The sequence below is a fragment of the Acomys minous genome (genome assembly GCF_964271855.1).
Source record: "Acomys minous genome assembly, chromosome: 7".
NCBI lineage: Eukaryota > Metazoa > Chordata > Mammalia > Rodentia > Muridae > Acomys > Acomys minous.
The window spans coordinates 25391125-25410944 of NC_140488.1; the positions used below are offsets into that span (position 1 = coordinate 25391125).

The following is a 19820-nucleotide window of genomic DNA, read 5'->3' on the forward strand; positions in this document are numbered from 1 at the left end:
GTGGTTAGTCTTGCATGGTTACAGCTTTTATGTCCCTTTTGGTGCCAATCGCCCAGCCCCCCCTTTTTTGGTTTATTTGTTTGTTTATTTATTTACTTATGTATTTGTTTGTTTTTATTTTTTATTTTTTGGGGGAGGGCTCAAGATAGGGTTTCTCTGTGTAGCCTTGCCTGTCCTGGACTCACTTTGTAGACCAGGCTGGCCTTGAACTCACAGCGATCCACCTGCCTCTGTCTCCCTGAGTACTGGAATTACAAGCCTGTGCCACTGTGCCCGGCTGTTTGTATTTTATTTTATTATTATTTGGTGGGGGGGGAGTTGAGACAGGGTTTCTCTGTGTAGCCTTGGCTGTCCTCGACTCACTTTGTAGACCAGGCTGCCCTCGAACTCACAACAGTCTATCTGCCTCTGCTTCCCAAGTGCTGGGATCAAAGGTGTGTGCCACCACGCCCAGCTATGTATTTTTATTTTTAAAAAGAAAGGTCTTACTCTGTAATCAAGGGTATCCCTGAACCCATAGCAACTCTTCGACCTCAGCCTCCTGAATGCTAGGATTACAGCAGCAAGCCATAGCAACTTGCTAGAAATCCCCATTTTAAGGAATGGAAAACTGAATGGTGGCGCATGCCTTTAATCCTAGCACTTGGGAAGCCGAGGCCAACCCCCTCCCACCAAAAAAACAAAACAAAACAAAACAAAACAAAAAAAAACAAAGCAAAACAAACAAAAAAAAAAACCCCTAAAAACTGATTTACTTTTTGCATCATCTATCCCAAGGGTGTTGATTTTGGTGCTAATCAGAAAACCTTTCCTTTAAAAATTCATTACATAAAACATAATAAAACACGTGAGCAAATGTGTATGGATGTGAACATTCTATATTGCATTTGAGTGGAATCAGGACAACTTTGGGGACTCAGTTCTCTCTGCCCTGTCACCACGTGGGTGCTGGGAATCAAGCTCAGGTCTTTAGGCTTAAGGGCAGGTGCCTTTGCCCATTGAACCACCTTGCTGAGTCTGAACAAGCTTTTCAGAACACACTGCCCATGCTCATAAGCTATAATCTGAGGCATCAAGATTTCTGCCCCTCATTTGGATACCTAGGCCTTTCTGGAAACCCCACGACTACAAACGTAGTAACTAAACACAACCAAAAAATGACGGCGTGCTTTACGAAAGGCTACCAGAGCTTCTCAGCTTTAGAGTGGGAGGGTTCCTTTGAAACTAATTTCTCTCCCTGATTCTGAATATGCTTTTCATTAAAAAAAAAAAACCTGATTGATCCACAACTTTTCTAGCATGTGTCTGTGGTAGAAAGCAAGGACCACAGAACATGGCATTGTGGTATTTTGTTCTTCTGGTCACAGGTTTGAACAGAATAGGGAAACAAGAAGAGATGGTGTCTTTAATAACAACCCGGGGCAATTTGCAGAAGAAAACACCCTTTGAGGTACAGAGAGGAGGCAATGAAGGCTGTCAAGATAGAGCAACAAAATGAAAGCCCAGGGGTAGAAGGGGTCCTATGCACACTGCGGGCAGCAGGGGAGGTCATTTGGCTCCTGGCGGGAATCAGGTTCTGAGGCCAGAGAGCCAGTCAGGGCAAGCCAGTCAAGGAACAGGGAGGAAAGAGAGACTGAGAGGGCACTACTGAGTGGCGCTTCCTGGGCATCTTACAGGCAATAGGAGAAGGGGAATTCCTGCCAAGTCAGGGAATGAGCCATTGCCAGAGACAGTGGCTGTCCCCAGGAGAATGGTGAAATCAGTCTGGCTGGCCCCACCTGCTGGGGGCTTACCCAGTGGGTACATGGAACATGGGAGACAAGTGGGGGAAGAGCTGGCAGGCTGAAGGGCAACGTGGTTATGGAGAAAGACAGCCAGAAATGTTATTCAGGTGGTTCATGGCTTCCCTAGGTGAGATCAGCCTAAGAGTTTCATCAAATTGGGGGTGGGTGGGGTTGCCTTTGACTTCAACTAGAAGGGGTGTGGGGCTGTGGTTAGTCCTGAGTGCCTGGGGAAGGTGGGAACTTACGGGATTCCCACAAGCTGCGGGCTGCAGGTCACCAGGCAGCAATAGGGTCAGGCATTTGAGCGGTCCGGAGTGTGGCCTCTTTTTCTGCCCTTCCCAAGAGGAAGAGCTGGCCTCACACTCTGCCTTTAGATGTCCACCTTGATTGACAGTACATATATTTTCAGAAGGAATCCACCTCAAGTCCTCAGCCATGTCAGCCTTGGTCCTGCTACATTTTCTTCCAAGAACTGGTTTGAGAAAGCAAAAGGAGGTTGGAAATAGCTAACATTTACAGTGAGCTTAGTAGGTGCCAGGCACTGGCATTGCCTATGCCATCTCACTGTCTTCACCACAGCTTAGTGGGGATGGTTCTTTTTCATTCTCAATGATCTTTTCGGATTTCCTTATTTTATTTTTACGGGTATGAGTGTTTTGCCTGCGTGTGAGGGACTCGTGCCCTCAGAGGTCCGAAGAGGGCATAAGATCCATTGGAACTTGGAATTGAACTTGCACCCTCTGCAAGAGCGACAAGGGCTCTTCACGCCCCTCATCTCTCTAGGGCCCCAGCTTCCCACTCCTGCGCTTTAAGGGCAGGGGCTCACTGTGTAGCTCTGGCTGGCTTGGAACTTGCAATATAGACCAGAGATCCTTCTGTTTCTGCCTCCCACCTGTTCAAATTAAAGGCCTATATCACACCCCACTCATCCTCAATTTTAATTAATAATTCTTTAAAAATTATTTTATGTGTAGAAGTGTTTAGCCTACATGGACACCTGTGTACCAAATATAAGCCTGGTGCCCCCAGAGGTCATTAGAGGGCATCGGATGCACTGGGACTGTTGTGAGCCACCATTGTTGGTGCTGGGAACAGGAGTAAGTGCTTTAAACTACTGAGCCATCTCTCCAGCAGATTGGTTTGTGGTTTGTTTGGTTTTGTTCTTGAGGGGGGGGGCAGGGAGGGATGTCTCACTACTTAGCCCTCCCTGGCCTAGAATTTACTATGATTGTAAACCAGGCAGGCCTTACCCACAGACATCCACCTGCCTCTGCCTTCCCCAGTTCTGGTATTAAAAGCCTGAAGCACCCTGTGGGGCTTACTGTTTTAATTTTTGTACCCACTTTGGCCTTAATGCACTTTGAAGCTGTCCCAGATCTACCCCCAAACTAGAAAGGAGAGCCTCAACGGCAGGAATCCAACAAAAAGCTTTGTTTTTCCAGGGTCTAGAATCCCCTAAAAAGAATATGCTCATTTGTAAAAGAAAAAGAAGTGGAAATTTGTTCTTGGCCCTTGCTCCGAAGACTTGTCTGTCTGTGGTAACCAAAAGGTTTCAGGAGCCAACTCCCGAGTGCAGCCACTAGAACTTTACTGCTAACCTGTGATCCACAACCATTTTTGATGAAGTCACCCACTACCACTCCTGTCCCCAAGTCCTATGCCAGGGATCATTTTTTTTTCCAAAGAAACAGGCTTTTAACGCTGGGCATGGTGACGTACGCCTTTAATCCCAGCAGTTGGGAGGCAGAGGCAGGTGGATCTCTGTGAGTTCGAGGCCAGCCTGTGGACAAAGGGAGTCCAGGACAACCAGGGCTACACAGAGAAACCCTGTGTCAAAAAAAAAAAAAAAAACCCGAGAGAGAGAGAGAGAGAGAGAGGGGGGGGGAGGAAGAGAAGGGGGGAAAAACAGGCTTTTGGAGGTGGTTGAGGAGGTCCTGAAATGAAGCTCCTTTAGTTTGCATAAAGCTGTGAGATGTGACAATTACCAGTAGACACCTTCCTAGGACCCTGGCCATAGTACCAGATCCAGACTGGTGTGGATAGGGAGGCAGAAAAATGGCAGAAGGGGACCAAAAGAGAAAATGGGTTGAAGTAGGAAAGTCTAGAACAGCCATTGCTTTGCTTTGTATTAAAGGTGTGTGGTCCAAGGGCCAGGCTCACTGAACCACACCCACTTCTGGCTGTCTGTACACCTGCAGTGTTGGCCCCCAAAGCCTTAAGTCCGACTTCCCTAGAAGTCCCTGCAACTGTCAGCTCACACAAGTCCGGGAAATATCTGGCCTGAGACTCCACGGGATGGGGGTGGGGGGGGGTGGACATTGTTTGCAAAAGGTACCCTCTATCGTCTATCTCTGGGTAGCACCCACTCTAGGCCGCCTGGTTGGTACACAGCAAATGCTTGATAACGTGGAGTGCTGATGCGGTGGGGCCCCCCCCGCAGAGATATCAAGTGATTGGAGTGCAGGGGCCAGGCCGAATGGTAGGGTACAACCTTTCAGAATCCCCGGGATATCGCCACGGGATGTTGTGTGGGACTTCCCGCCCAGAAGCGCCCAGTCAGAGCATAGGGCCCTGGGGCCCGCCAATTAAGAGCAGTGTGTGGGGTGGGGTTGGTGGGGCGGGGGAGAGGTGGAGGTAGGGGGAGTACTAGTTAGGGAAGCGGCTCGTGCGACGTGAGCTCAGGAGGCGCTCTGTCTTTTCTACGTAACCTCGTAACCTCCGTGCGCGTGGAGGAGGGCAGCGAGCCTCCCGGGGAAAGAGAGCCTGCGCGGGCCCCTGGCAAGTCTCCCCCTGCTGTGCTGGCGACCTTGGCGGGGTTGGGGTGGAGGGGCGCTGTTTCCCCCGTGGTGCCTAGTCCCTCCCAACCTCACTCCTCCACCCCGCCCGCTCGCCCCGTGGTCCCTCCCGTCGGTCCCTCCCTCCTGCTCTTCAGTCCCTCCTCGCCCTGCCTCCTTCGCGCCCGGCCCAGCCTCCGCCCGCGGGGACGTGTGTGTGTGTGTATGTGTGTGTGTGTGTGTGTGTGTGTGTGTGTCGAGTGCGATTTCCCCTTTCTCTCGCTCGCCTCAACGCAGGTCTCCCTCAGCTCGTGGCCCCTCCGCGGGCGCCCCCCGCCGCCGCCGCTCCCTCGGCGTGGCTCGGCCCCCTGAGGAACCTCCAGCTTCTCTTCGCACGGCCGGCACCCAGACTCTTTTTTGAGCCGGGGCGCCGCCGTCTCACCTGGTGTTTGCATCTCGCCCTCCAACTTTGCCATTGGCGGCGGCGCGACGTGTGGGAGAGCCCTGAGCCTCGCCCTCCCGGACCAGCCTGCCCCGGCGCCGAGGTGAGTCACGGGCGCGGGGCGGCGGGGGCAGGCGGGCCCCGAGGAGAGAAGGAGGGAGGGAAAGAGGGCGGGTGACGGCCACCCCCGGCGGCCGCGAGGACGGACCCGGGCGCCGCGGCGCTCAACTTCCACTTCTCCTTTCCGCGGCGCCGAGCTCCCGGCGGCGCCACAAGCCGGAGCCCCGCTTTCGAGAGGGGGGTGGTGGTGGGGGGTGGTGAAGGCGGCCTGGCGGGGGTGGGGACCCGTGTCTCACGCCCTGGAGCGGGGAAAAGACGCCCCGCGACCGCCCTAAAGAGACGGGTGACGGAACCCGCGACCGGCAAACCACCGGACCTCAGGTACGTCGATGGCGCCGCTTCTCACAACACGGCGGGAGGCGGTGGCGCGGGGGGGGGGTGCCCGTGAGACCTCGCAAAGTTTGCCTGACTGAGGAATTAAGGGCGCCGGGCGGGAGAGTGGGGTTGCGGGAGACCGGGAAGGGGCGCATCTGCCTCAGCTTGTCTTGTGTCCGCCCTCGCCTCGCTCTGCCCAGTGGACTGTGAGGAGCCCGGGCTCCTGAAGTGACAAGAACCCATTGGCAAAAGCCGGGCGGGAAGGCGCTTTTCTCGTGCTCGGGACAGCTTTGGTTCCGTGGAAGGGCCCGGGCGCCTGAGGCGGCCCCTCCCCCTCTAATCTCAGCGCTTGAGGGGAGACGGTTGAGCAGACTCCAGTGACTTGGCCAAGTTCAACTGGTGGCCCCTAGGGCTTTCTCGGCCAGGCACTTGAGGCTCCACACACACACTCCTGTGCGCCAACACACACGCACACACGCATACACACACACATACACGCACGTTCACACACGCGCGCGTGCGCGCGTACACACACACACATACACACACACACACACGCACGCACGCGCACACACACACACACACACACACGCACGCTCGCTCGCTCGCATGCTCGCACGTAAACCTATGACTTGGAGACCTGAACTGCCAAAATAGAGACCTCTTGGCAGGGGCTGGAGTTTCCGTGTAAGCCAGCCGCCTGGCTTCCCGCTCCCCGCGTTCCCGCTCTCCAAGGTTCTCCCGCCTCTTGGCTTCCTCCCCCGATACTTGTGAGGGGACTCAGCAACCGCACCTCGCAAAGGTCCCCGTGCCAGAGTCGGCCTTTGGCGGTTCGCAGACTGCTGCGCTGGCAACCACTTTATGAATTCCTATCCCCTCCACGGCACCCCTAAACTTGGCTGTCCTTTTGTCGATCAGGGTTAGGCCTGGGATTTAGACTGCCTCCGGACTCCTTGGCACCTAAGCAGAGTGCGGGGGGGGGGGGGGAGGGGGAGGGCTTCTCTCTCGGGTACCCCCAGCCACCACTGCACCCCAGCTGAGGAGCTCAGGGATTTGATAGCCCTTTTTTTTCCTGTCCCTCATCCCTCTGCCTGAGATAGAGGCCTGTCTGGTCCTGCAGCTTCTTCTAGTTAATGTTTGACAGTTCATTGTAGCTAATCATTTTAATTAGCTCTTAAAGTGGGGACTGACAGTTAACCTTGGACTTCTCGATTTTTGGCCTGGTGGGGCCTCAAATGGGAGGAGTACTGAGGAGGTAAGAGCGGAAGTGAGGTCACCACCCCTGGCCTGAGCCACCACAGCTGGCTCCAACAGCTGGTGGGCACACCCATTAGGGACTCAACTCCTGTGTGTGTGCTGACCCTTGCTTGGCCTGAATGCCAGGATGAAGGGAGGTGAAAGGAACCTATCTCCCTTTGGGGGAGGCAGGCTGCTTTGGCATCGAAAATGCCCAGGAAACTTGTAAGTCAAATAAGAATGTCAGTCTGGTTCAGGATTTCCCCAGTTATAAAGTGCTTCCTTGACCAGTGCAGGAAAAAAACAAAATCCAAAAAACCAACCAAACCCAGGTGCTCAGGAGCTCTCTCTAGGAGTGTGACAATTATCAGCAGCCACTTGGAACTGTAAGAAGCTGCCTTGTGTATGGGTGTCTCTGGAGCTTGCTTCAAAGCCCGTGATCTCCTGTGTGTGTGTGTGTGGGGGGGGAATTGGGACTATGAAGCTGACTCCACCGTTGCCACCCTCACCCAGCCTCTCTCTGTGAGCCGAAGGAGTGGCTTGTTTGCAACTATGCTTGGCATTCCTCCCTCCACTGTACTGTTTGCTGGTGTTCAGGAACTAGTGCCCACCCCTGGCCAAGCTGGGCGCCCCCCCCCTCCAATCCAGCCTTCTTCACACAGAGCCCAGCAATGGGACAATAGCTTCAGTCTACTCTGCTATTATATTGGGACCTAAAAATGAGAGCCCTGTGACCTGTCATGGGCCTGATTGATAACATACTCAAAACGCCTCTAATGCTGCAAAAATTTTATGGCTTTAGCCCCAGAAAGGCCCAATCAGCCGCTGGCTGAGAGTATGGCTTTTCTAGGGAACCGTTTACTCCTGGCCTTGGCCTTGGTCTTCACACCAGTGCCTCCCCAACTTTCTACTCCCCAGTCACTAGGGCTTGCCGGTCTGGGTTGAAAGCCCAGCTTTGTCATTTACTAGTTATGTGTCTCAGAGTCAGTGGCAAAAGAAACTTACCTCATAAAGTTGGAGGGGAACAAATACATTCATCCATATAGTCTGCTTGTTAGAACACTGGGTGGTGCAGGGCATACCTGGCACTGGCGTTATGATGCTCTTCTAATACAGTACCTAAAACTCAGATTCAATTCAGCACACATTTTCTGGGAACTGGTCGTAGTACTGGGCTGGTCCCAGTGAAGTGTCGGTGGAGAAAATATGGCTATGGAGAAGACACCACTTGCCTTCCAGGGTTGTATGTGGGTCGAAATGGGTAGTAAGATGTAGGAGAAGTCCAGTGACGTTAAGTTGTCTGTATAAATAACATAGTTTAAAGGTGAACTTCGGGAGCTGGAGAGATGGCGCTGCAGCTAAGAGCACTGACTGATTTTTGTAGAGGACCAGGGCTTGATTCCTCACACCCACATGGTGGCTCACAACCATTTGTAACTTCACTCCTAGAGATTCTGACATTCTCTCCTGACCTCTTCGGGCACCAGGTATGCATGTGATGCAGAGACATACATGCAGCCAAAACACACATACACAAAATAAATTGACAAAAATGAAAAATAAAATAAAGCCAAACTCAAAATCCTGGGCCAGGATGGGGAACTTAGGTGGCCCAGACTGAAGGCTTCTTTCTTGGAGACTGTGGCTCTGGTCTGCATGCTTTCTGTCCCTCAAACCTGCCCTAAGGTTTTGGTGAAGGAGAGGGAGGGCAAACTGGGCTCCTGCACAAGCTGAAAGTGGCAGGCATTTGGACTGTGATTTACTGGGTGTCTGGGACAGGGTGGCATTACTTATGGCATTGCTCCCAAGTACCCCTGAAGCCCTCTGAAATGGCCGAGCTCACACCTGGCATGCCTCCTCCACATCGCTGGGTCCCTTGCTGAATTAGGAGGAGCCTTGAGCAACCCTCTCTGGTCCTCTGTTCTGGACCTGACCCCAACCTGGCCTTGCTTATCATTCCTGGTTTTCTAAACTGCAAAAAGGTTTCTGGCTTCACTGCCAATTTTTTCCCTCTGTGGTTCTCAGACTGAAAACTAGTTCTGCAGGGGAGAAAAGAAACTCATGAAAGGTACCCAGAATCCCATGGGCGCTTTCCTAGGGTCAGGGGCTTTTCTCATCAACACCAACCTGCCTGCAAATCTCTGGCTGCTGAGCCTCGTGTGTCCTGTAATAGCGGCTGTGCTGCTAATGCCCTGTAGCTCGGGGGCCCCAGCTCTGGTTGCCAAGAAACTGCTGGTCGGGGTGCTTATGAGGGTTCTGACCTCATAGGGGCTGCTGAGTTTCAATTCAGCAGACATTTATTAACACCTACTGTGTGTCCAACCTGTGCTATGAGCTGTGGGAGAGCTGAGGGAAGGACGTGGTGGGGCAGAGATGACTAAGACACTGAAACAATCAGAGACTAGGACAAGCAGCCAGGCCAGGGGCTGGTCAGGTGCTAATTGTACTTCTTGGAGCAGAGGCCAGCTCAGCCAGGACTCTGAGGTCAGCAGCAGCTAGAGGAGGGAGGGAAGGCTTTGTGAGGGATTCTGGCGAGAGCTAGACCTTGAAAGGGGGCGGGGGCAGTGAGGGGGAGATGTGGCTCCGGCAGAAAAGGGAGAAAAGACGCCTTTCTCTCTATTCCCTGGCCACGGACTGACCTTCGAAGCCTGGATGATTGTTTGGTAAGAGCATGTCACATAAAAGAGCAGGTCAGTGAGTGTGGGTGGCTTCGCAAACCTCGATCTCCACTTCAGGACATACAAAATGGTTGGCCTAGACAGTGAGCCCAGCCTGTATTGATACTACACAAAGGGTAGCCAGGCTTCCCTGCCACCCAAGCTGAGAGGATTTCATTATGGTCTGCCCCCTCCAACAGTGGCAGACTATGAGGGGGGGGGAGGAAGGGAAGTGAGAGAAGCGAGAGAGGTAGATGACATCAAAGCTGACATGTCACAATTGTTCGCAGGAGATATCTGTTGCCTAGGTCCAACCTTTTCCTGGGTTTTGAGACTTCTCTGGAACCCTGGGCGTAGAGAGCAGAGCTTTTCATTACTGCCCACCCACCCAGTCAGTTGGGAATTAAAGTCTAGAGAGACCCACATTCCTGCCTGGATGCTGGAAGTTCACCATGTGTTTGTTCTACTTCCGTGTCTTCCACAGCTTGATGGGAGGAGGGCTTTGGCTCTTGTTAGGTAAAATTGGATAAAAACACCTGGACCACCTCCCACTCCGCATGGATTTGTTCTCTTCTTGCTGCTTTCTGGCCTTGCCTCTCTTGGTGCATTTAAGCACCCGAGGGGCATACTAGAATGCCCTGACGCGGGCCGGGAAACTTGACAAAGAACCTGTTGCCAGAGAGTCTGGAGGCTTAGGCAGCAGAGAGGGGTGTTTTATACAGCAGTCTTCAAGGAAAGTGCTGGAACCTTTCTCAAAGAGGCTAACAAGAAATGAGGTAGCTGGACATGGTGGGGCACACCTGTAATCCCAGCACTCAGGGAGGCAGAGGCAGTTGGATTTCTGTGAGTTCGAGGCCAACCTGGTCAATCTACAGAGTACCAGGAAAGCCAGAGCTGTTACACAGAGAAACCGTGTCTTGAAAAATCAAAATAGAAAAGAAAAGAAAAGGAAGTTAAGTAGCTGATCCAAGTTGAACAAGCTCTGCCTTAAGTTCTAACCTCTGGATGGACCATTTCTGGTCCAGTGCTAATACTTCATGCCTCTTATTCTACCTGCCTTTCTGGAAGCTTCCTGCCCCTCTTCTAGCCTGACCCATTATCCTTCTTAAGAAGGACTAGAAACAGGCAGGAAAGGAGCACAGTGTTATCGGCATTCATATCTCAGACCTACTAGGTTCTGGCCCTGTGACAAAGGATTCCTTGACGTAACCTCTCTGGGCTTCACTTTCTTGCTTCCCAGGGATGGAAGGACAAATAATGTATGTGAAACACCGAGCATAATGCCTTGCACATTGTGTCCACCCAGTAAGAGTTCCCTGGTATTATTTTTCATCCTGGGCTGAGATTGGTGTTGCTGGTCATATCATCTCCCTCCCCCACCCCATTCACATCTCCTAGGCTTTACCAAGATAACAGAATTAATTACCTTGCCAAAGCACTGACAGGGTATGCCACCCCATTCCTGAAAACACCAGGATGATTTTTACGGATTTTTCCTGCTAAGATTTTTTTTTGATCGCCGCCATCATGAAGGATAGAGAGGGACTAAGGAAGAAGCAGCATGTGCTCACATGTGCGTGCATGCATCTGCTTGTGTGTTATCTACAAAGCCATTTTGAGTGGTAGGCTGTTCCTTAGTTAATAGTAGAGCTTGAGGGGCTGGAGAGATGGCTCAGTGGATAAGAGCAAAGCTCTATGAGGTGGCCGAAGCTCCAGTCCCCAGAACTCATAATGAGCAGCTTGCATCTGCTCGTAACTCCAGCTTGAGGGGCTCTGACATCTTCTGGCTCTGCAGGCACCTTCCCCACCCCTTACAGACATGCATATCAGCACGCACGTGGCACACATTGATGACTAATAAATCTTTTTTTAAAGACTGGAGCTTGAGCCATCAAGGTGGCTCAGTGGGTGAAGGTGCCTGCTGCCAAGCCTGACAACCTAAGCTCAGATCCTCGGTCCGTCTTTCCACCCTCTCTCCAAGTTGCCCTCTGACCTCCACATATAAGCTCTAGCAGCCTCCCCCACACAGGTGTATGAGTGCCCACGCACAAATAAAAATGTAAAAACATTTTGAAGGTGGAGCCTAGTTTTTAAAAAAATATTTGTACTAACATCGCCATGCTTTTCTGTCTTTTTTTTTTTATATTTTATTTAATTGTAATTTATGTGCATTGGTGTGAGGGTGTCAGATCTTGGAGTTACAAGAGACAGTTGTGAGCTGCCATGTGGTTGCTGGGAATTGAACTCAGGTCCTTTGGAAGAGCAGGCAGTGCCCTTAACCACTGAGCCATCTCTCCGGCCCCAGCTTTTCTGTCTTCATTACATTCGCCTCGAATATCCACTGAAGAAGTCAGAAATGAGCCGGGTGAGATGGTGCACAGCTGTCATTTCAGCACTTTGGTTGCTGAGGCTGGAGGATTCAGAGTTCAAGTCTTGCTTAGCCAACATAACAAGTTTCTGGCCAGCCTCAACTACAAAATGAAACCTTGTCTTAAAACAAAAAACAAACAACAAGACAAAAAACAAAAAACCACATACACACACACACACACACACACACACACACACACGAGAGAGAGAGAGAGAGAGAGAGAGAGAGAGAGAGAGAGAGAGAGAGAGAGAGAGGCAAAATCAGAGGAAGTTTGTTCCTTGAGAGAAGGCATAACATTCTACCCCTGGGGACTATTTAGCAATGATCAGTTTGCTGTTTGCCTCCTGAGGCACAGCTTGACTTGCTTGTCCCTTCCTTTCAGAGATGTGGCTGCCTGCTGGGACACTGCCTTTGGCCAGGAGATCTCAGGGGCTGGGAACCTTTTCCAAAGGCCCCTCAGAAGGTTTTGGAGATCCCATCAACTGTTCCTTAGCTGCAGGCTGCAGTTGTGTTTCCTTGAGCCTGGGATAAAGGGGACTAGCTGTGTGGACCACCCCAAGTGGAGAATGCTACTAGATCTCCCCCCCCCTACCGCCCATCAAGTTAAGAAAGCCAGGCCTTGAGCAATGTGAGAGTGGACAATTAGTCTTAACCTCCGGAAATACCTGCTAACAGGTGTGGACTGAGGTGGTAAATTGATGTCTTTCTGAATGCTTTCTAGGATAATACTCATTAGTCCAACCCTTCCGAGTCTGTAAAACTCCATGTGCAGAAAGCAGGTACCTTACAAGCTCACAAGGTGAAGGCCAGTTTCTTTTTTCTTTTTTCTTTAATTTTATTTTATGTGCATTGGTGTGAGGGTATCATATCAGATACCTTGCAACTGGAGTTACAGACACTTGTGGGTGCTGGGAATTGAACCCAGGTCCTCTGAAAGAGCAGACAATGCTCTTTCAAACTGAGCCATCTCCCAGTGACCAGTTTCTTAACACCACAGTGATCTTAAAAAAAGAAAAAGAAAGAAAGAAAGAAAGAAAGAAAGAAAGAAAGAAAGGCCCAGATCTCTTTCTGGAGACTTCAAACCCCATTCTAGAGTGTCAGGGACTTGTACCTACTTACCTGTTAGCAGGTGGGAGCCCTTTATATTTGTAAAGTGTGTGATGGGAGGCTAATGGCTTGCCTAGCTAAAGGTCTTTTTCTTCCTTAGCTTTGGTGGAGAAGGTTTCCTGGAGGTGAGAGGACAGATGGCCTTTCAAAAGAGGAAAGAGAGACCACTGGCTCTGTTCTAGGGGCATTCCAGGCTGGGTGATAACGTAACATTGGCATGTGAAAGCCAGAGGTACAACATAAGTCCGGCCACAATCAGCATGTGTGATAAGTCCAGGTTCAGAATCTGACTCTACTGGTAGCATCAGAGAATGTGTATTTTAGGGAAGCATGAGCTTATTGCCTTTTTTGTCTTTATTACTATTGCAAAGCAACATGACACAGTAAAATCACGTAATAATGTCAGTCAGTGTTTGCTGTTATGGTTACTTCTATCGTTCTCATGGTCGTTGTTATTTGGTACGATCCAGGACCTCTTTTCTTTCATTTTACTTAACAGCTTTACTAAAGTCATATCAATGTACAATAAATAGCACATATTTTAAGTGTACAATTTGATACTATTTGACATATGTATATACCCGTGAAACCATCACCACATTCAAGAGAGAGCTAGCATAGGCGGAGCTCCTGGGAAGTTTCCTTGTGCCCTTTGGCAATCCCACCTCCCATCCTAAGGCAACTACTGCTCTGGTTCCTGTCACTGTTGATTAGTTTGCACTGTCTACAGTTTGGTATAATTGGAATCACGCAGCCTTTTCTAGTCTGGCTTCTCTCTGCATATTTATGTTAAAACTCTTCCTTGTTTTTGTGTATATCCGTGTTTCTTCTCCCTCTCTCCCTCCATTCCTCTTTGGAGACAGGGTCTCCAGTTGTAGCCCTAGTTGGCCCTGCAACTCAACTACGTAGACCAGACAGCTCAAACTCACTGAGATCTGCCTACCTCTGCCTCTAGAGATCTGAGATTAAAGGCTTGAGCCATCAAGTGTGGCGGATGTTTCATTCTTTTAAATTTGATGCTTTTCCCCCAATTTTTCTTTTTTTCTTTTTCTTTCTTTCTTTTTTATTATTATTATTATCATTATCATTATTATTATTATTATTATTATTATTATTATTATTATTATTTTGGGTTTTGGTTTTTGGTTTTTTGAAACAGGGTTTCTCTGTGTACCCTTGGCTGTCCTGGACTCACTTTGTAGAACAGGCTGGCCTTGAACTCACAGTGATCTACCTGCCTCTGCCTCCCTGAGTGCTGGGATTACAAGCCTGTGCCACTGTGCCCGGCTGTTTGTATTTTTATTTTCTTTTATTTTGGGGGGGGGGGTTGAAACAGGGTTTCTCTGTGTAGCCTTGGCTGTCCTGGACTCACTTTGTAGACTAGGCTGGCCTCGAACTCACAGAGATCCACCTGCCTCTGCCTCCCAAGTGCTGGGTTTTCCCCCCAATTTTTAAAAAACTGTTGCAAACAAAGCTGCTCTGAACATCTGTGTGCAAAGCTTTTTGGCTATATGTTTCCTTTTCTCTTGGTTAAATACCTGGAAGAGAAATAACCAGATCATAACAATAGTGAAGGTTCAACTTTTTTTCTCTTTTTGGTTTTTGGAGACAGGGTTTCTCTGTGTAGCCTTGCTTCCCAGGCTGGCCTGGAACTCACTCCCAAGTGCTAGGATTAAAGGTGTGCGCCACCACAGCACCATTTTACATCCCTTCCTCCCAAAGGATAAGAATTCCAAGTTGTTCACCTTCACTAACACTGGTATGTAAGAGTGGGTGGCCTTTCTACCTACCTACAGCCATTTTTGTAGGTGTGATGTTGTGTTTCATTGTACTTTCGCTTTGCATTTCCCTAATGACTTACTTTTTAAATCATTTTCCATGTGCTTATTTGTTATCTATACATTTTCTTTGGTGAAATTATGTGCTCAAGTCTATTGCCCAGACAGTGGCTATAGTCTCTAGATACAAAACCTCTATCCGTTTTCTGCTTTACAAACATTATCATTTTTGTGATTCTTCTGCCACCACCTCCCAAGTGCTGGGATTATAGCTTCAAGCTGCAGTCTTGACCTAGAAGTGGTTTTGCACCTGATCTTAGCCAAAATGTAACGAATCACTGTTTTTCTTTGTTGAGCTGAGGATTGTACCCCAGACCTTTTGCATTCTAGGTGGGTGCCTTACCATTGTGAGGCTAGCTCACAACCAAAAATATAAGAGTTAATGTTCTAGGCCTTCATTTTTTTTTGTCTTCTAGATCAAGCTTTCAGTACTACATCTAAGGAATCTTTGCCTAGGCCTAAATCACAACTATTTTTTATCATATTTTCTTTTATAATCTTAGCCTTTGCATTTTGGCCTGTGATATATTTTGAGTTAATTTTTTTAGTACCAAGGCCCAGAGGTTTGTATGGGCTAGGCAAGCACTCATCTAACCTTATTTTAACATGTCATCTAAAATTTTTACTGAGAGAGGGGGGGCAGGGAGATACAAATGTAAGTGTGGGCATGCACACATGCCACAGGGAGTGAACTTGGGTCATCAGGATTGCATGGCAAGCACTTTCACCTGCTATGCCATCTTGCTGGTTCAGATTTTGGTTAATTTAAGTTTTTTAATACCATGTGAAGTTTAAAAATGTCTGTACAATTTTCTTTTATTACTTGAATATACCCTATTTTCTTCCTTCCTTCCTTCCTTTCTTTCTTTCTTTCTTTCTTTCTTTCTTTCTTTTTTTCAAGACAGGGTTTCTGTGTGTAGCCTTGGCTGTCCTGGACTCCTTTTGTAGACCAAGCTGGGCTCGAACTCACAGCAATCCACCTGCCTCTGCCTCCCGAGTGCTGGGATTAAAGGCATGTGCTACCATGCCCAGCTTAATATACCCTATTTTCATTGATCATTAAAATAATTGAATCTTATAATCATGATAATCTTAAAATCATTGAATCTTATAATTAGGTTTGTGCTTGATAGTACTGTTATTTTAGATGATGCTTTTAATTGATGTTTTATGGCTAAAGGGTACCTTAAGTTTACTGTGTATTTGTAGAATAGGACATTGTTTTTGCCCTTCATTTACAGCCTGTTTTGATGAATAAATCCATGATTTCTTTCATATGTCCCTATATACATGCCTAGCCTATCCCCTTTCAACCATATCTGCCAAGATAACAGATCTCCTTAACCAAAGTTTAGCTGGGCATGGTGGCACATGCCTGTAGTTCTATTTGGATACTGAGTTTGAGGACTCTGACACTCTCTCTCTCTCTCTCTCTCTCTCTCTCTCTCTCTCTCTCTCTCTCTCTTTCTCTCTCAATAAACATTTTAAATGACTTGTTAAAATAAGGAGAATGAGTTTGAGGTCAGACTGATCTATAGAGCAAGACTTTGTTACCCCCTCCACCTACAAAAAAAAAAACCCACAAAAAGATTTGACCTCATATAGTTTTGCTCCTATCCCATTTTCTTAAATCATTTTGTGTCTTGGACCTGATACAGCATAATGACATCATTCCAAGCGTACAATGATGTGACTAGAACTCAATAGTCCCAGGGTGGGACTGTGGTTTTGTGTAAAAAGGTAACACTTCCGATGATAACTTGGTTGTCAGCTCCCTTCTCAGTGCTGCTTGGGTGAATAACTCGATCTAGCATTTGTCGCCTCTAACAGGGGCTTGCAGCAAAAGAGGAAAAGTAATGTCTGAGTCCCCAGAGTCCTTTGTCTCCCAACTTCAGGCCAACCACACTCGTAGACTGTGATCCTAAAATCTGTTTGAACCTGTGTGTTGACAGTTTACGTGGGTTTAATTCATGGATGCTGAGATACAGGTTGAAAACAAAAGAAAATGAAGTACCACAGCTTGGTTTCATGGATTTTACTGCCTGTTGGAGAAAGAAGAGATACCAGTGAAATAATCAGCTATTCAAGACCATGTGGGCTTCAAGATCTTGTGACAGAACTTAAAAGCTCTGGGGAGTTGAAAGTGGGGGGCTCTGTGGGTGTGGCCTGTAATAACTAGAACATAAACAGCTCTGTGAGGTTAGGGGACTTGCTGTGGGACCTTGCTAGATGGGTACTGTTTGATTAGACAAAAAGGATCACTAAGGGATGGCAAGCCTGAGAAATTCCATGAATGAGGCTGGAATGTTCCCTCAGGGGAGCATGAGGAGACCACTGGGCTTGAAGCCCAGCTTGAGTTGGGAAATCATGGGAACGAGGCTGAGTAGGTAGGGTGGGGTCAGACTGCTAAGGACCTTTGGAAACCAAGCTGGATGAGTTTGGACTCTATAGCTCTGCTGAGTCGGAGTCCAGCTGCTTGTGGCCACAGCCACAGATCTCAATGTGTGTCTTGAAGAAGTTGGCACCAGCTCAGAGGCTGAGGGAGGAGTTAGGTGGAGGCAGAACCAAGGCTGGAACTTGATCTTTCTTACTCCCAGTAAAGAGGAGTACGGTTTTCAGCTTTTCCAGGGGCTTTCACAAGCCCTCCCTATAGCTTCATATCAGAGATTACTGGCAACGGAAACTGATGATGGGATAGGTGACAGCGCTACCAACAAGCACTTTCTAGCTCGCCTGCTGACTGATCCACCCTACGACTTACCCTTACACCTTAGGTAGCTCTAGATGGTGTCTGAAAAATGAAAATGCCAGGTGAGCACAGTGAATGTCTGTGTTTCCAGCTCTGTGGGATGCTGAGAAGGGAGGATTGTTTGAGCCTCAGTTCAGAAGCCTGAGGCCAACCTGGGCAATATAACTCGATGCTGTCTCCAAACAACAAAGAAAGAAGAAAAACAGAAAGTCAAGCATGGCAGTACAGACTTAAAAATCTCTTCCCTTGGGAAGCTGAGGCAGGAAAATTGCAAGTTCAAAGGCAGCCTGAGTTCCATAGTAAGACCCCTTTGTCAGGAAAAAAGCAATGTGTTAAAGAGAGAAATAACCCTTTAACCAACTATCAGTATCAACATATCAACACTAGTTGATTTATGGTTTTACTTTTTAAAAAAACATTTATTTATTTATTATGTATACAGTGTTCTGCCTACATATCAGAAGAGGGCACCAGATCTCACTATAGATGGTTGTGAGCCACCGTGTGGTTGCCGGGAATTGAACTCAGGACTCCTGGAAGAGCAGCCAGTGCTCTTAACTTCTGAGCCATCTATTCAGCCCTTTCTTTTTTTTAATTTAACTTTTTATGTGTCACTTTAGTTGTTATTATTATTAATATTTTGGTTTTTCGAGACAAGGTTTCTCTGTGTGATAGATCTAACTGTCCTGGACTCACTTTGTAGACCAGGCTGGCCTCGAGCTCACATAGCTGTGCCTGTCTCTGCCTCCCAAGTGCTAGGATTAAAGGCGTGCGCCACCACAACTGGCTGCTATTTTTTTATTTATTCTTCTTAAACAATGCATCTCAACCACAGCTTCCCTTCCTTCCACTTTTAACTGGTAGGAAAAGCTGTTTCTGTAGAGATGACATTTTAGCTGATATTTTTGATAGAAGAAATGTGGCGTGGACAGTAAGCCTGTAAGGAGATCTGAGTGATATGGAATCTCCCATCGGAGAATAGGAGTCTGAGTCTTCAAGAACCATGTGACATCAATGGAAAAAAAGTTTTAGCACACTTTTTCTGTTACTTCCCAAGTATGTCACACTATTAAATTATATTCTTTTGTTTGTTTTTGTTTTTGAGACAGGGTCCAATTATGTAGTCCTGTCTGACCTTGAATTCTGCTTCCCAAATTCTGGAACTAAAAACTCCAAGTGTGCCATGGTAAATGGCTTACATTGGATTCTTGAGTTAAAAGACTTCTCATAACATTTCTTTGCAATGTCAACAGCCCTGCCCCAGCTCTCTCTCTCTCTCTCTCTCTCTCTCTCTCTCTCTCTCTCTCTCTCTCTCTCTCTCTCTGTCTGTCTCTCTGAGACAGGGTGTCATGTAGTCCAAATTGGTTTCAGGTTTATTATGTATGTAACAGAATGGTTTGGAGCTGCGGATCCTCCTGCTTCTCCCTCCTCAGTGCTAGGATTACAGGTGTGCACCACAATATTTAGTTTATATGATACTTGGAGTGGAGCTCAAGGCTCCACGCATGCCAGGCAAGCGCTCTACCAATTGAACAACAGTCCCAGCCCTGAAGTTTAGCATTCACTCTGTTTGAGACAGGATCTATGTAGCTTTGGCTGACCTAGAACTCAAAGAGATGTACATGCCTATGCCTCCCAGGTGCTAAGTGTGTTGCCTTGCCTGTCTAGCATTCACTTTTAAGTGTGAATGTTTCAATCTATTGCCCAAAATATATTTGTCAATGAAAAAACAAAAACAGAAACAACCAAAAATGAGGATCCTGTGAAAATGAAGGGTGTTTGAACTGTAGCTTTGCTGCCTAGTCTCAGGTGTGGTCAGATTTAGTGAAAAATGGGACCTGCTTACAGGTAACTCTCACCCTAACTTTTGAGATGTTTGAGAAAGGGACTGGAAGGGCAATCTTACCACCCACAGCATCTTCATTTGCCTGCCACCTCCATCCCTTTCTCCTTGGTTTAGAATCTATTTGAGAACAAACTGTGAGGCCCTCGTGTTCTGGTGAGAGGCCCTGGGACTTGCTTGGTGGTTAAGTCTGTCTCATCTTGGCGTTTTGGGGGTGAACAGATCTTGGAGTGGTATTGAGAGACTTGGGGACCGATGAGGCTCTGGAGCCTGGCTGTAAACCAAGTATTACTAAGCTTCACCTCTGTTACCATTCTTAGCCTCCATCTTCAGTTTCCATTATTCACAGCGGAGTGTTATTAGTGTAATTTCAGGTTGCAAACAATCTGCCTGGCTTATCTTTGGGTGGCTAAGGCCCTGAGGGCTATGGTGAATCTCCTTAGCACTCCAGGCATCCCCCATAGCCTACAGATAGAGATGTCAACTGGAAAAAGAATGCCTACCCTTCCCAGCCTGGGAAAGCTGGATAAAGTACTATGAACAGTCAAGTTTTAACCCACCAGGCAGGCACTAAGAGCCTGTGC

At 48.2% G+C, this 19820-nt stretch overlaps 1 protein-coding gene across 2 annotated transcripts in view; it reads left to right on the top strand.

Annotated features, from left to right (window-relative positions):
* The window catches only part of ELF4 (E74 like ETS transcription factor 4), a 53757-nt gene that overhangs the window by 4678 nt on the left and 29259 nt on the right, over positions 1-19820 (top strand). Inside the window, exon 2 of one of the 2 annotated variants that reach the window (XM_084788409.1) lies at positions 4856-5103. The gene's annotated coding sequence lies outside the window, so the exon portion shown is untranslated. Of the gene's footprint in view, positions 1-4855; positions 5104-5336; positions 5442-19820 lie in introns of those variants that run through there. The other variant, XM_084788408.1, reaches the window with a different exon arrangement.